Below are 17,489 nucleotides of genomic sequence, written 5' to 3' on the forward strand. Positions count from 1 at the left end.
TGTGGCAGGTGTGGTGACACGTGCTATAAGGTATGTGTTGTGTGTGTGTGTCTCGTGGTGTTGTGGGGGACACCCCTAAACAAGGCTAACAGGACAACACAGCCCAGCAGGAAGACTGGTGCTGGCACTGGGACTCCACGTGGGGACTCCGGACTGTCATGGACACCCCTGCTGTGGATGTACAGACGTCCATGGCACCCACACTTCTGCGGAGGCTGGGTCTTGCTCACCTGCCCCACCCATCAACATACCACCACTCTGTGGAAGATGTCCGTTCTTCCACAAGGCAGTCGGGTCAGCGCAGTGATTTCTGCTCTGTTCTTATCCTAGTCCCAAGGAAGGACCAAATCATGATGTCTACACAGCACCTGATCCACCCTGCCCAGCCCCAGGCCACAAGAATGGAAACCAGACATGGAACTGGCCCCAACTGTGGGCTCCCCACCCAAGTGGCAGCCAGGCCCCAAGTCCCTCACTGAGTGAGGGGTCCACAGGCTGCAGGCGGCATGGGCAGCACCAGACCATCTGGGCCTTCTGACAAGCAGGCGGGACCCAACTGAAGGGTCCAGCACACATGGCTGCTCAGAATACGCCCACAAGCCTGGAGCTGGGGATGCACACATCACCTCAGAAGCTTTCTCCAGGTATGACAGCTAAATGCCATGACACGACATTCAAGTCTGGGCCTCCTGGCCTGAGCCCTGGATCTTTTCCTTTGCTTAAGCTCCCAGCCCGGGGCCCACGAACACTCCTGGGCAGCTTTTCAAACACACTGAGATAGAGACTTCCGCCTACAGCCAAGACAAGATTGTTGCAGAAATTAGGACTACCTTCTCTGTGAAAACTTAAAAAAAAAAAAAAAAAAACCAGACAATGACAGAACATAAATAAATAATAAGCAGTGGTTTTCACGTCATGGGCACTAGATAGTGAGGGACAGATCAGGGGAGTTCCAGGAGCCCCCTCCAGCAAGAGAACTTCCCAGCCATGGAAAAATGGGAGACTGAGTCAAGGCGTGGCAGACCCTGTCAAGGAGGGACTGGAAGATGGCAGCAGGGCAGCCAAGCTAGGCAGACCTGCACACAGAGGGCCAGAATCTCCACTGAGGACCAGGCAGCACAGAGCTGAGGAAGTCACTGAAGGACCACTGAGAAGGGCAGAGAAAGCAATCCCCACCATTTACACCAGCCAAAAACAGCACCTGCTCCCACCAGCCACAGGAGAGCCCTCCTGATGCACAGGCAGCAGGGGAGCACTCCCAGGGCCTGACAAAATTCGTCTGGATTAAATCTGCTCTGATACCACAGAGTAAAGCTTAAAGACAAAACCTGAAAGGACCGATCTGATTCCAAGTCACTTAACTACATCCCAGAACAAAGCTCAAGAACACATGAAGGAATACAAAAACATCCATCTCCCAACAGGTGAGGTCCACTGCCCGGCATTCCATCACTAACCACTTTAGGCAAAGGTGTACGAATGAGGAAGACAGAAAAAGATCCAGACAGAACTTCTAGCGACGAAAAGTACAGCAGATGGGATTCACAGCAGATAAAACAACGCAGAAGAAAAGATTAGTCAACTTGAAAAACCACAGCAAACTATCCAAAATGAAACACAGAGAAAAAAGGCTAAAAGACAAAAGCAAAACTCGAACAGAGCATTGGTGAAGTATGACACAATTTCAGGAAGTCTTACATAAGGACTAATTGGAGTCCCCAAAGGAGAAAAACAGGAAAATAAAAAATTGAAGAAATCAGAGCTGAAAATTTTCCAAATTTGATGAAAATTATAAACCCACAGACATCAGCAGCTTGTCAACCCAAGCACAAGAAATATGAAGAAAACTACACCAAGGCCATAACATAAAATTGTTTAAAACCAATTTTACAATAAAAATATTAAAATCAGCCAGAAGAAAAAGGATACATGACTCAAGAGGAGCAAAGTTAAATGACAGCTGATTTCTCTAACAAGCCAGGAGACAGTGGAACAACATCTTTTAAACGGCAAAACAAAAAAACTTAACTAGAATGATACACTCACTGAAAACTGTTCACAAATAGAGGTGAAATACTGCAGACGTACAAAAGCTGAAAGAATTTATCAACAGCAGATCTGCATTGGTATTTAAAGATACGTTAAATAAAATCCTTCAGGCAGAAGAAAAATAACACCATATGGAATCTATATCTACATGGAAGAAATGGTAATTAAATAGGCAAACGTAAAATACTTATTTTTATTATTTAAATCTCTTTAAAAGATAATTAACTTGAAATTCAATACAATCCCTACCAAAATTCCAAAAGCCTTTTTAGCAGAAACGGAAAAGCTGATTTTCAAATTCATATGGAATTGCAAAGGGCCTAGAGGAGCTAAAACAACATTGAAAGAGAATAACAAAGTGAGAAAACTCACAATTTCAAAACTTAATACAAAGCTACAGTGATCAAAACAATGTGGTACTGGTGTAAAGATATAGAGACCAACGGGATAGAATAGAGTCCAGAAATAAACCCTTATATATATGGTCAATTGATTTTTGGCAAGGGTACAAAAATAATTTGATGTTAAAGAATAGTTTTTCGGCCAGGCGTGGTGGCTCACGCTTGTAATCCCAGCACTTTGGGAGGCCGAGGCAGGCGGATCACTAGGTCAGGAGTTTGAGACCAGCCTGGCCAACACAGCGAGACCCCGTCTCTACTAAAAATAAAAAAAAATTAGCTGGGCGTGGTAGCGGGTGCCTGTAATCCCAGCTTCTTGGGAAGCTGAGGCAGGAGAATGGTTTGAACTTGGGAGGCAGAGGTTGCAGTGAGCTGAGATCACCCCACTGTACTCCAAGCTGGGCGACAGAGGGAAAAAAAAAAAAGGTTTTCAACAAATGATGCTGGGGGCAAGTAGCTATATATATGCAAAATAATGAAGCTGAACCCCTACCTCACATTATACACAAAAATTAACTCAAAATGAATCAAATACCTAAATATAAGAACTAAAACTGTAAAACTTTCAGAAGATAATGTAGGGATTAATCTTCATGACCTGGGATTTGGCCATGAATTCTTAGATATGACACCAAAAACGTTAACTAACAACATCAAAAAATTAGTCACTTGAACTTCATCAGAATTAAAAACCTCATACATCAAAGGACATAATCAAGTGAAAAGACAACCTACACCATAAAAGAAATGTTTTCAGATTACCTATCTGATAAGGATATGGTATCCAGATCATATAAAAAAACTTTTACAACTCAATAAAAAGATAAACAACTGGCTGGGCGCAGTGGCTCACGCCTATAATCCCTGCACTTTGTGAGGCTGAGACAGGTAGATCACCTGAGGTCAGGAGTTCAAGACCAGTCTGGCCAACATGATAAAACCCCATCTCTACTAAAAATACAAAAAAATCCGCTGGGTGTGATAATCCTGTAATCCCAGCTACTCAGGAGGCTGAGGCAGGACATCCACTATGGAGGCTGCAGTGAGCCGAGATCATGCCACTGCACTCCAGCCCGGGCAACAACAGCAAAACTCTGTCTCAAAAAAAAAAAAAAAAAAGACACACAACCTAATTTAAAAATGAATAGGCCAGGCACAGTGGCTCATGCCTGTAATCCCAGCACTTTGGGAGGCTGGGGCGGGCAGATCACGAGGTGAGGAGATCGAGACCACAAAACTGAGGCACAACAGAGTTCAATGCTTGCCAAGGGTGCACAGTATGGGATGGTGCAGGGCTGGAGACAGAAGGCTGGCAGAATATGCCTCAGGATGGAAAACAGGGCAGTAAGGATCCTGTCCAACAGATGACCCCAGTGCCCCACCCTACCCCCACTCCTAGGAGATAGAGAAGGCAGGCCAGGTACCAGGGGCACCTGTGAGCACGAGCCCATCTGTGCCCACCACCCCCATCTCAGGGAAGCACAGCCAACATCCCCTGCTAGCACCTCTGAAATAAGCTGCAGCGGCAGGGCTATGTGACTGTGGTGGGCGCCAATCACAATGTGCCTCAATTTCCTCATGTGAAACCTGCGTTAATAATGTCACCAATCTGAGCTTAGTGCTGTGGAGGAGATTTAGTCAGTTAACGTAATTCACTTACCAGAGTCTATGTGGCCTCCTACTCCACCCATCCCCTAATGATAGGAGCTTTAAAATACAGGTTCAGGGAGTTACTCCTTGTTCTCCTCTCTAGGGCTCCCACTGCCTTTCGGATGCCCAAGAAGGAGCCAACTCCTCCAGAGTCAGCATATCTCTGACTCAGGATGTGGCTGAGGCTATTGTCACTGGACCAGTGTTAACATGCTGAGATCCTGACAACCCCAGTGTGGGGGCAGCGCATGGGAGGCTGGGTGGCTTTAGAATGAGCCCATAGCAGATGCTTAGGCCCCCATCAACCCCCAGCAGAGGCTGAGATCCAGAAACAGAAGCTGGACGATGAAGGAAGAGTAAAAGATTACGACCAACAACGGGTTACGGTTACTCCTGTGGTTTTCATTCTTTCCTGATGCCAGTACCAGCAAAGCTCCCTGTTATCACCTGGGCACTCCCACCACCTTAGAACAACTCTTCAAGCGTTACTTTCTGTGAAAGTAAAACTAAGTCTATGCTGGAATGGCTGAGACCCTGGCCTGTGCCTTGTGCAGAAGAGGAAATAGTGGCAGGTGATCAGCGCCTGGGAGGACGGGGAAGTGCGCCAGGTGGAAGGAAGAGCAAAGCAAGAGGTAAGACAAGGTGAGGCCAGAAGGAGAACTAGGTCCTTATACCAGGGCCTCTGAACCTCTGGACAAGAATCTCTTTCTCTCCCTCCTCAGCCACGTAGGCCTCCAGCTTTGCCGAGGTACCCCACTGTGCAAGAGGCACTGCCCTGCCTGCCCACTTCCCAGCGGCACAGCAGGAGAGCCAATGGGTATGTGCACACCTGAAGCCAGGCTGCCTGGGCCCACGTCCTGGCTCTGCCACTGGTCAGCTATGACTTGGTGAGCTCCTCCCTCACTGTGCCTGTCTGTCAAAGGGGCTACGGGGTCAAGTTCCCATAGTTGGGCGTGTGTAAGCCCATCCTGATGCCAAGGCAGCATGGGCATCGGGTCAGGGTCATTCACAATCACCCCATTTATGAGAAGTGGCAGGGCTTGAAGAGCAGCCCCAGGCCAGTGCCTGCCCCCTCCCACCTGCCACAAGGTTGGTCCCTGATGGTCCCCACAAGGCCAGGTGCTGGCTCCAAAGTGGCCTCACTGTCCTTTTTCACGTGCAAGATGTCCTTACTCTGTAGTCGGCCAGTGGGGCTGCCTGGCTCTGTGGCAACTACCTAATTACAGTTCCCTCAGCTACAAAGGAAAGTCACCCCACTCCCTCCCCGCTCTCAAGAGAGAATGTGTATATCTCCACAATAAGAGCTGGCCATCAGCCCTAGCTAGTAGAGGTTGACCCTTCAGTCTCCGGACAAACCTGTACAGGGCGTGGAAACAGGTCTGCACAGGAAACAGAACCAACCCCATTTGCCGACCTTCCACTGGGGTCTGGCTCCCTGGAGAAGGCCTACACCACCAGGGCAAGGAACCAGGCCTCTAGGCAGGGCTGTCCCAGGGAATTCTCTTTCATCCTAAACCAGTTTGGCCATCTGATACAACAGGAACAACACTTGCCAAGCCAGGAGAGCCAGCCTCAGCATTCCAATGAGGCAGGACTTGTTCCAGGATGCAGTTTCCACAACAAAACTGGGAGCCTCAATTCCTTCATCTGCTAGGCTGATCCAGCACCGCCCACTGACAGCCAGCTGGTCCCACACTTGTCCCTGAAGGGCCACGATGCCTGCACGAGGGTGGGCCCAGCCTCCTGGGAATGGCTGGGCCTGGGCATCCCAGGAATCCCACTAGTCCTAGCCTGGCTGCCTCCGCTGGGCCCTCCCACCACCTGCTAAGGTAGAGACACTGTTGGGCTCCTTGTCAGGGCTGGTCCAAGCAGGGGAAAGGCCTGATCCTCATCCACTCGACGGGCTGTGAATACCCTCTGCTCAGCACCCATCTTCCTACCCAGGCTTGTTGAAAAATCCCAGGGACTGGCTTCACCATCCCCTCAATGTTTACTAACAGCACTTATTAGTGCTTACTGCATGCCTGGTCTCTGGTAGGTACTAGGACAACAGACTATCAGGCCTCCCAAGACCCAAGTCTGAGGGCCTGTAGCCCAGATAGTCAATTGAGACCACAAATCCTCCCACCCTGGGGAACCACAGGATGATAAAACTCACTCGATTACGGATTGTCAGTATCCCAGGCTCTCTATTCCCCCCAACCACAGTGAGGAGCCCCCGAAGTGCTGGTCAACTCTTTACTGTTTTGAAGCAGTATTCCTATCAGAAGTTCGCACTTGGCGGGCAGGGAGGCATAGCCTTTGGAGGAAGACCCGACCCCCGACCACGGTTTTACTCCTTGTGAGGGGGAAGAGGCAAAGAAATCTGCAAAGCCAGGAAACAGCAGTTCAAGTCCAGTACCCACCTCCTTCACAATCATGCAGTCAGTAAATACTATCAAATGATGAACTTGCCCCCCAAAAACTGCCACAACAAGCCACAGGGCTTCAACACCTGATGGGGTCAAAGGGAAATCAGGTGTTTCCGAGGCCTTAAAAGGAGCTGGGGTGGTCTGCAGGACATGAGAAGACCTGGAGGCCTCAGACGCTTGTGTCTATACACCTTGCTCCACTCCGGGCAGCTCTGCATGTGCTGTTCAGAGTCCTGTCCCGCATAGCCAGGACTCCACAGGAGTCCAAGTGGCATCAAGCCTTATTACAGTCATGAGGGTGCTCAGGCCTATCAAGCTGACATAAATACAAGCTCAACAATATTATTATGAGATAAAGAATTTAGGCCAGGCGCACTGGCTCACGCCTGTAATCCAGCACTTTGGGAGGCTGAGGCCTGATCACGAGGTCAGGAGATCGAGACCATCCTGGCTAACACAGTGAAACTCTGTCTCTAATAAAAAAATACAAAAAAATTAGCTGGGTGTGGTGGCGGGTGCCTGTAGTCCCAGCTACTTGGGAGGCTGAGGCAGGAGAACGGCCTGAACCCGGGAGGCGGAGCTTGAAGTGAGCTGAGATCATGCCACTGCACTCCAGCCTGGGCGACAGAGTGAGATTCCGCCTCAAAAAGAAAAAAAAAAAAAAGAATTTATAGCATTATGACATTAAACTCTCTCTTAGATTAATCAAACCTATCGTGACCCAAACAGCCTAGCATAAAATACATCAAAATGTCAACCACGCAGAGGGAGAGATCGAGGCTCTGCAATAGCCAGCAAATCAGAACTGGCACAGACACCAGGACTCAGGGCATAAGGAAATGATACCACAAGAGGATACAGAATGACATCAGAGCAATCTAAAAAAGGAAGAAATTCCATTTATGTGTAGGTGCACCACAGGAGAACAAATAAAAGACGGTATTTCATGTAAGTTTTCTGTAAATCTGAAACTGTTCTAAAAAGTATATGCTGTAAAAAGTTAGCATACACTCAAACGTGAAAATTGAAAAATGATCTCTTAAATACATCTGTATTAGAGAGGGTATACAGAACAAAACAACAGGAAACCAAATAAACAAAAAATAGAAACAAATCATATGAAAACTTCAGAATCACGGCCAAAGCAGTACTGTGCTGGGGGTTGTGGGGGATTGCACTAAAAATAAATAATGATAAAAAGAAACAGTCTCTCTAGACTGGGATTGCAGAAACTGAATCAAGTAACAAGCAGAAGTCTCACAAAGGGGAAGTGATACAACAAAAACCCAGAAACAAAAGAAAAAGCAAAGCAACCATGTTCGTGTATTTTTTTAACCCGCTAGTGACTGTATTCAGGTTGGTAAGTCTGTGCAAAGTACATACCCCTAAATCAGGGAACTGAACACTTACCAACCTGTCCAGTCCCCACAGGCAACGTGAGGACTGAGCTACCACATCGCTGGTTCCACCCCACAGCCATTGGCAAGATGGGCATCGGCACCAGCAGGCCTGCCTCACGGGAGAACGGACACAGGGAGTGCGTGCCCAGGAGGGAGTCTGGGTGCTGTGTAGCACAGCAGGTCTTGAGCTCTGACCTCGGCCTAAAGTGTCCCTGTCCACATCCATATTCACTCAAACAGATAATAAGAAAGGAAAACAGAAAGACATGCCTTATCAGTTCTTGATGTATCTGTTGAACATTCCCGTTGAGTTTGCTGAGTTTGTAATGTCCTCTCTAAGGCAGAAGAAAAGACATTACAAACTCAACAGGAATGTTCAACAGGTATGCCATGAACTTACCTGCTAGTTTCAACAGATCTTCCCTTCCAATGGGCAGGGACTCATGGACCAACTCCATGCCCAACACGGATGCAAAAAACTGACAAAATCTTAGCAAACAGAAGTAACAATTTACCTTAAGAGTTACTGTGATCAGAAGACCTTGTCCAAGAACATAAAACCAGGGTAAACTAATTCAATTTTAAAAATCTATATTCAGCATCTGCTATGAAACAAGATAGGCCAACAAGTAAGTAAACCATATAGATAGACTGAAGGCAAACTACCAATTATTTCTGCCACAAACTCATATTTTAAAAGGAATTAAAAATGTCACCTATGCTAACATGCTTTACCATAATTTAGCCTGAACTCTTCTCAACTGAAGCACTTGAAAAATGGATGTGGTAATTTTTTTTTCTTTCTAAATGTCATAAAAAGGGCATCGATAGAGTAAATCTACCTGGATAGATTTAAAACAAAAGCAAACATAGCAAATAATGGAATGCATTAATAAATAATGGAGAAGCATTGGTAAATGAAGATGCATTTGAGTTACCCACCCTCCCCTTAAAAGGAGAAGGCAGGACCACACTCTTCACCACACTCAAAAAACATCGGAAGAGGGAAAAAAAGCGTACCGCTAAATTCCTATTTTTTGCAAGTGATGATTTTGTCTAGAAAATGCACTAGGAAACATCCTCAAAAAGGTCAGAGATCTCAAATACACCAAGATACCCACAAAACCCTCCCAAATTAAACTGTTGAGTTATGTACGCAAAAGAAGAGCAATTACATTTATAATTTGGACCTAAAAAATTAACCCCCAGATATTAACTTAACTAGAAACATGAGATTTATCCAAAGAAAATTATAAAAATACTAATGAGAAAGACAGAGGGTAAGCTGAAGGTAAGATTCCTCGAGTTGTCATGTAGATTCATGTGATATGGATACCACAGCTACAGACCTGGAAGGAAGCTGCCTCAAATCTTCTGGGGATTACTTCAGAATAATAGTGAAATTTACCTCAAAGATTTAGCAAGCAAAAAGACTCTCCTGCTTACCTCCATTAAAAAATGTTAAAATCACGTCATAATATCCACCCTTTTAAAGTGGTTTTCAGTGGTTTTTAGTACATTCACAGAGTTGAGTGAACATCACCATTAATTCCACATTTCTATCACCCTCCAAAGAAACCCTGTCCCCATTAGCATCACTCTTCAGCTCTCCCCACTGCCATCCTGAAAACCAATCTATCTTCCATCTCTATTAATGTGTCTATTCTGGACATTTCAGTCTTTTGTGACTGGCCTCTCCACTTAGCACAATGTTTTCAAGGTTCGCCCATGTTGTAGTATGTATGAGAATTCCCTTCCCTTTCATGGTCAAATAATATTCCATTGTATGAACAGATCACATTTGTTTATCCATTCATCATCTGATGGACACTTGGGTTGTTTCCACTTTTAGGCTATTATGAGTGGAACCGCTAGGTCATGTGGTATCTCTAACTGTTTTTGAGGAACTGCCGAATTTTCCACAAGGGCTATCCCATTTTATGTTCCCACTAGCAACACAGGAGGATTCCAACTTTGCCACATCCTCTCCAGGACTTCTTACTGTCTATTTTTTGGTCACAACCATCCCAGTGGGTATGAGAGCTCTTCCTATTTTCTTTCTTTGGAAGACAGGGTCTCGCTCTGTCACCCAGACTGGAGTGTAGTGGTGAGATCATAGCTCCCTTCAGCCTGGACCTCCTGGGCCCAAGCAATCCTTCTGCCTCAGCCTCCTGAGTGGCTGGAACCACAGGCACGTGCCACCATGCCAGCTTTTTTTTTTGAGATGGGGTCTCACTATGTTGCCCATGCTAGTCTTGAACTCCCGGGCTCAAGTGAACCTCCTACTTTGGCCTCCAGAAGTGTTGGGATAATAGGCACAAGACACCGTGCTCAGCCTCTTTCCATTTTATTAAAAAAAGTAATAGTAACAACAATAGCCACCACTCTGTAAGTCTCCTTAAATATATTATTTCACTTAATGCCTATCTCAAAGTTCTCAGGAGAATCCGTGTTCCCATTTTTTGGAGGAAGAAACTAAGGCTCCAAGAGGCCAAGGTTGTGACAGGGCAGAGACACAGATGGAAGACAGCCATCTCTGCCTGCTCCATGCTGGGTCTTTCTGCTGCATCACTGGGTCAGAACTACTGCCTGATGGCAAAGGGCTTCATATCCTGAATATATAAAGATCTCCCAAACATATATAAGAAAAAGGCAGACACCCAATAAGAACACTGGAAGAAGGTCTTGAAGAGGCTCTTTACAAAAGAGGCTCTCCAAACGGCCAGTAAACACAGGAAGAGGTACATGGGGAATGCAACTTACCACCAGAAAGAGCTACTGTGACATGCTGATCAGAATGGCTAGTATGTAAATTAATAACACATCAAGTGCCTGCGGTGAGGATGGAGAGGACAGGGGCTTGCCACACACTCCTGTGCTCCTCTAGAAGAAAGCCTGCCCTGTGTCACCCTAGCCAGTCCATCCAGCAGAAACAGGCATCAGCCACCCCATGAGTGTCTGACAGCCCCCAGCTGAAAACAACCCTAAGGCCGGTCCACCTGACAGTGGGTGAGGAAGGTGTGGTATGTCCACACAAACGAATCCCATGTAGCAATGAGTGCCAATAACCTACAAATACAAGCAGCAATGAGGATCAGTCTCACAATACCGAGGGAACACACAAGAAAGTACAGTGCAGTTCCCTCTATCAGATGTCCAAACCAGGCGAGATATCATCTCTGCTGTCAAAAGCCAGAATGATCACACCTTGACAGGGCTCAGAGAGCAGCTCTGGGAAGCTGATAACATGCAACTTCTTGATCTGCTGGTAGCTACATGGGTGCACTTCCTTTGATAATTTGTCAAACTATACAATTATGATTTTTATAGTTTCCATATTTACCTTACGCTCCAGTAAATGTTTATTTTTATTAAAAATTAGTGAAATATGAAAACTATCAAAAGCATTATGAATAGGGTTTAAAAATAAATTATATCTTGATTTAAAAAAAGGAGAAACAAAATGATCTCTAAAATACAATACTGAAATAGAATCAACCTATTAAAAAAAATCCTGAAGCAACCCAGCAATAAGCACACAGTATCTGAAACGCTATCCGAATGCATAGCACTCGAGAGATGAGCTCAGGGCCTTAGCTACTATTACTACTGGGCATTAAAAATAAAAGATGCCGGGCGCAGTGGCTCACGCCTGTAATCCCAGCACTCTGGGAGGCCAAGGCGGGCAGATCACAAGGTCAGGAGATCGAGACCATCCTGGCTAACACAGTGAAACCCCGTCTCTACAAAAAAAATACAAAAAATTAGCCGGGCATGGTGGCGGATGCCTGCAGTCCCAGCTACTCAGGAGGCTGAGGCAGGACAATAGCCTGAACCCAGGTGGTGGAGCTTGCAGTGAGCCGAGATTGCGCCATTGCACTCCAGCGTGGGTGACAGAGCAAGACTCCATATCAAAAGCAAAAAAAGAAAAAGAAAAGCTGCAGAATGTCAAATGTACCCAAGGGATGATGTATTTGCCAACATACACACGTGCACTTAAAATCTATACATTTTACTGTATGTAATTCTAGTTTAAAAGATTAATAAAACCCCAAACCAAACATATCACAGGGAGTTAAATTACTTGTTATTCATGAAATAGAGAGTAACAGAAACAAGACGAAAGATCAAATTTTCACAAATGAACTTCAGCAAAAACCTGATACAAGAACAAAGGATCAGGTCAGGAAATGGTGGCAAGAAATGGACTTCAGATTTACACAGGGCCAGATGCTTCAGATCACCGCACAAACAGATGTACAGCCTTGCTAGCAATTTGGGAAAACAACTTACAGCAGCTATAAACACCAGCAGAAACAGAGTCACAGGGCACACTGGGATGGGGGATGGAGGGCTCCAGGGCCAGGAGGGAGGTATAGTTGGGAGATGGATGTGAGATGAGCTAGAACCTCTGCCTACTGTTCAGCCCAGTAATGACCCAGATCCAAAACAGGGTAGAGGCAGTGTGGCGATGGGAGAAGGGGATCCACCTAACTAAGGGTGGGGACAGGGGAGGGGGGGTCCCCTGTCCTGAGGCATCTTCACTGGGCCTGCTCTGTCCAGATGTCTTCCCAGACTTGGGCTGCCGTCAGCACCCCTCCAGCTCTGATGTGGGCCCAGAGGGAGGAAGACAGAGGACAACACAGTTGTTAACAGACAAGAGGACTCTGGGTGCCCAGGGGAGGAGGGCAATAACCCCAAGGCACCACTGTACTTCACAGTTTGTACCAACGTAAGCTCATTAGCTTCTCTCACAGGAGGTATTAGCTCCTCTCACAAGTGAGAAACTGAACTCTGAGAACACACATCTCCATAAACGGTTCCCCAAGAGGGTCTGAAGAGAAAGCAAGAAAGAGGAGGCTGATAATCCAGAAGTGGCTGGGCCTGGGCCTGGACCCCGGCCCACGGTGCTCAACTGTCTGATCAGTTCCCCAAACCTGCTTGCTCCTCAGAATCACCTGGAGAACTGGAAACTCCCATTCCTAGGTGCATGAATATCTGGGACTCAGTCCTTCCTGGTCTTGGCCTGGAACCTAGAAAGCTTGGGCTCACTGTGGGGACTGCCTAACACTTGAGATCTGGCTGAAGCCAGTCATAGTGGTCCCTGGGCCCCACCTCCCACAATTTATGGAGATCATTTCCTTCCTGACACACGGTCCCTCCCTCCCTAGAAGCAGGTTACCTGAGGTAGCAAAGCATGAATAAAAGGACTAGCCTTCCTGCTGGGATGTGTTGACATGTGAACACAGAGGGGAGAGGGGCTTGCTGCAGGTACCACCCAAGAAAGATGGAAGCACTGGCCAGGTGTGATGGCTCACGCCTGTAATCCCAGCACTTTGGGAGGCCGAGGTGGGCAGATCACTTGAGGTCAGGAGTTTAAGACCAGCCTGGCCAACATGGCAAAACCCTGTCTCTACTAAATAATACAAAAATTAGCTGGGTGTGGTGGCGGGCGCCTGTGATTCCAACCACTCGGGAGGCTGAGGCAGGGAGAATGGTGAGAACCCGGGAGGCGGAGGTTGCAGTGAGCCAAGATCACGCCACTGCACTCCAGCCTGGGTGATAAAGTGAGACACCGCATGGTCTCCAAAGAAATAGGGAAGCACATGCCACATGTCCACACCAAGTATGGTGCATTCACAACGCCCAGCGCCCAACAATAGGTGGAAGGCAGTAACTCTGGTGCAATGACACAGTGGATGATGCTCAGCAGCCGGAAAACTCACTCCTCATGCAAGTAACCGTCATGATGGCTCTTAGAGAAGCCAGACCCAAAGGGCCATACACCAACTACGAAGAAAGCTAATCGCTGTAGAAGACAGGCAGTGCACTGCTGGGTGGACAGGAAGGGTCTGAGCACTTCAGGGTAACCTGCACCATGGGGCAGCCACACATGAGCACGCAACTGCACAACCGCATGTGGTCTTACAGGCAAATCATACCTCAATTTAAAACTGAGAGCTGCACAAAACAATCATCTAGTCAGCAGCCAGAGCTGCTCTGGAAATGTCTGCCTGTTGAGGTCAAAGGCCACCCTAAAAAATGCAGCCTGGACTAAAATGGGGCTCAGCCCTGTCTCACAGTGAACCACACCAACGTGGAAGGTGGGTGGCGGGGGTCTCCCAGCAGCTTCTGGAGAAAGGCCACCAGTTTGGTGGTGCTGCCAAGCTCCCACACAGACAGACCTTCTGGATGACTTCCCTGGTGGGTCCCCAGTAGGCCAAATCTCAGAGCCAGTATGTCGCTGGGGGCCAAGAGAGTGAATGGACTTGTCCACCACCTGCCCCACCACCAACAGCAGCCTCAGGCCTGACCCCTCCTAGGTGCTGACCCCTGGCATCTTGGCCTAGTGCGGGAGGCTGGGCAGCTCTGTGGAGAAGCCCTTTGCCCAGGCCCCTGGCTACGCTGGGAAGTGGGTCTGCATGCCGGTATGCTTTCTTCCAAAGTCCCCGCCAGGCTCCTGGGTGAGGTCCTGACCTCCAACTCTTTCATAGCCACACATGAAACAGCTCCAGGGGCATGGCTCAGGACAGTGGGGTCAGCAGGGAGTCAGCAGGGAGGGCCAGACCCACTGCGCAGGATGGAAAAGTCCAGCAGCTGTCCCAGGACAGCAGAATTCCCCCCAGCCCAACACTACCCTCGCTTCAGCCAGCACCCCCATCACTTTAGCTCGCAGATGCTGAGAAATAGGTCAGGCAGGAGGCAGGGCCGACCATCCAGATACACACACAGTGTGGGTGGGGCAAGGCTTCTCACACGGGAAGGGTTCAGGCCTGTCCTTGTGGACAGGTGGACACCCACGTCTACCACACATCTGCACCTCCTTAGCGTGTGCAGGAGCGGAGTGAGGAGCCCATGCCCAGCAAGTGGCAAGGCTCAGGAAGCATCTGTGGCATGAATGAAGGACAGACAGGGGGACCTATGGACATAGCTGGGAGGTGACAGGCCCCACACCAGAAGTGGGTAGACAGCACGGCAGGTCCAGGGAATAGCCAGATGCTAGCGTGCTGAGAGTGCAGAGAGGCGCTGGATGTGGCTCAGTGAGGCAAGGACTGCAGGGAATTCCAGGGGTACAGGGTGGGCAGGCCTTGGAGGTTCTTCTGGGGCATCTCCTCTTTGACCCCTCTCTCTCCAGCCAGTGGAGGGGACACACCCCAGGGACTCAGCGACAGGAATGGCTCCCAGGCTCGCCCCTGCCCTGGGTCTTCCCTTTGCTCATGCACATTCCAGAGAGGGTCAGGGAGGCACCCCAAGTTCTCCACTTGAGGGGCTGTACCCCCTCCAGGGCTGAATCACACACGACATGCAGAGCAGGGAGGATTCAGACTCCCGGGTGTAAACTGCAATGACAGGATGGTGCTCCCACACGCATCTTTCCCCTGCGATCATTCTGGAAGTGTAAACACTCCTGAGACTGATTTCATAGGTCTGAGTGTGGCCCCTGAGCTTTAGAATTTTTGAAAGTCCCCCAGTGACCCTGGGGTGCAAGCAAACTAGCCAGCTCCACATGCTTCTACTGGAACCCAAGTCAGCTAAGAAGCCAGAACTAGACCTGTTGACTACCTGGGTCCCTCACAGACACAACGACCCACCCAATGGGATCCCATGGGTGTTATGTGGGAGACCCCACCTCACCACCCCCTCAGCCAGCTCTTCCCACCCACCCCCAGCTGGGTGGGGATGCTCCAGGAAACCCCACCACCATCACCAAACCAACTTCCTCCTCTCTTTACTCAAAAGGTACTTCCCTAAGCAGACACAGGCAACAAAGGATGTGGGGTCCAGGGCCCCCAGGAGCGGACAGAGGTGAGTGTGAATCATGTGTCTTCACACAAGCCCTGCAAAGTAAAAATCTTTATCGCTCCCTTTCACGGGTGAACAAACTGAGAGGATCAACAAGGTGAGATGATTCATCTGAGTGGCACCATAAGGTTTCTTACTCCAAAATCCATTTTTCTTCTTTGCAGCAGGGTGGTTCCCAGAGGAAGTGGTACACAGAGGGGGAAGGGGGTAACAGGAGTGGGGGCAGGAGGTAGAGGTAGTCCCTGAGGAACTCAGACAGCCTCACCTGGCAGGTAGACAGGGAGGAGGAAGGAGGCCCAGGAGCACTCAAGCAGGAGCCTGGGAAAGATGCAGGAGTCCCTACAAGAGAGGGTGGTGCCTCTTGGGGACTGGGGTCCAGGTCAGGAAGAGGGAGTGGGGCCTCCAGGCCAGGAGACAGCACCCACCCACCTCTGCCAGCCTATATCCATCAGGCTGGGCACCGCAGGACCAGCCCAGGCCCAAGCCCCTCTGCAGACCCATCTGTCCCTCACACCACAGGAGGCTGAGGGGTGCTGGCCCACCCTTCCCACTGTGTGGCTTTGGAACTGCATTTCCCCAAGGAGTACTTACACTTGTGGATGTGGGGATCGCTAGGACTGAGGGCTGAGAGGCACCCACACAGGGAACACTGTAGGGCTGTGGTGCTTGTCACTAGCCTCTGCCTACCCACGGCCCCTCCTCTGTAAGGCCCACATCAATCGGAAGCAGCCATCCCATCGCCAACCGCGAACTCCAGCTGCCCTGGGCAATGTCCAAATGCTAAGCTGCTTTTAGAAAACTGGGAATTCATCCCTGGGCAGGAGGGATTTAGCCAGAATTGGGTGCCATTTAGAGAAGATTACACCCTAATTGCCCCAGTGTCAGCAGACAGGCTTCTGGCCAGCTGCGCCCAGGGCTGGCAAAGGTCCCCACAGACCCTGGCTCCCCCGCCCAAGGACACAGAAGCCAGTCCTGGGGCCTGGGGACCAGCCCTCATCTTCCATGGCAGCTGGCTGCCCTGACACAAATCTCCATTCAACAGCTTGTAGTCAGGGCAGGAGGGGACAGCTTGCGGGCCCTGCCAGGCAGCTGTCCAGACCACATCTGTTCCAAGTGAGGGGCGGATGGCACAGTGGGCACAGCAGCCTGGGCCAGGCTGGGTTGAAAACCACAGGAGAGCATGGCTGTAGCCCGGGTTTTCTCCTCACTTCATCTCTAACCCTCATCACACTTCTTCACCTTATTAGTACTGTTTTAGAAAGAGACGCCAGCAAGGTTCACAATCAGCAAGTGGCAGGAGAATCTTACGCCTTGCAATCTCCTTGCAATCCCCAGAGTTCTTCCCACCACAGGACGAACTATGAGGGTGCAGCCTGAGGAGAGGGAACTCTTGTTCAGTGCTGGCGGAAATAGAAAATGGTATTCACATTTGGAAGAGTCTAGCAGTTTCTCATAAAGCTAAATACAGTCTTATCATAAAATCCAGCGATCAGACTCTTCAGGTATTTACCCAAATGGTTTGAAAACTTAGGTCTACACTAGAACTTGTACGTGAATGTTTAAAGCAGCTTTATTCATATTTGCCAAAAAGCAGAAGCAACTAAGATGTCTTTCCGTAGGTGAACAGATAAACTGTGGTTCACCCATATAATATTATTATGACTTAAGAAGAAAAAAAGAGCAGTCAAGCCACAAAAAAACATGGATAAATCTTAAGTGCATAATGCTAAGTGAAAGAAGCCAGTCTGAAAAGGACCACATACAGTATAATTCCAATT

Source organism: Mandrillus leucophaeus, unplaced genomic scaffold (genome assembly GCF_000951045.1).
Source record: "Mandrillus leucophaeus isolate KB7577 unplaced genomic scaffold, Mleu.le_1.0 Scaffold527, whole genome shotgun sequence".
NCBI lineage: Eukaryota > Metazoa > Chordata > Mammalia > Primates > Cercopithecidae > Mandrillus > Mandrillus leucophaeus.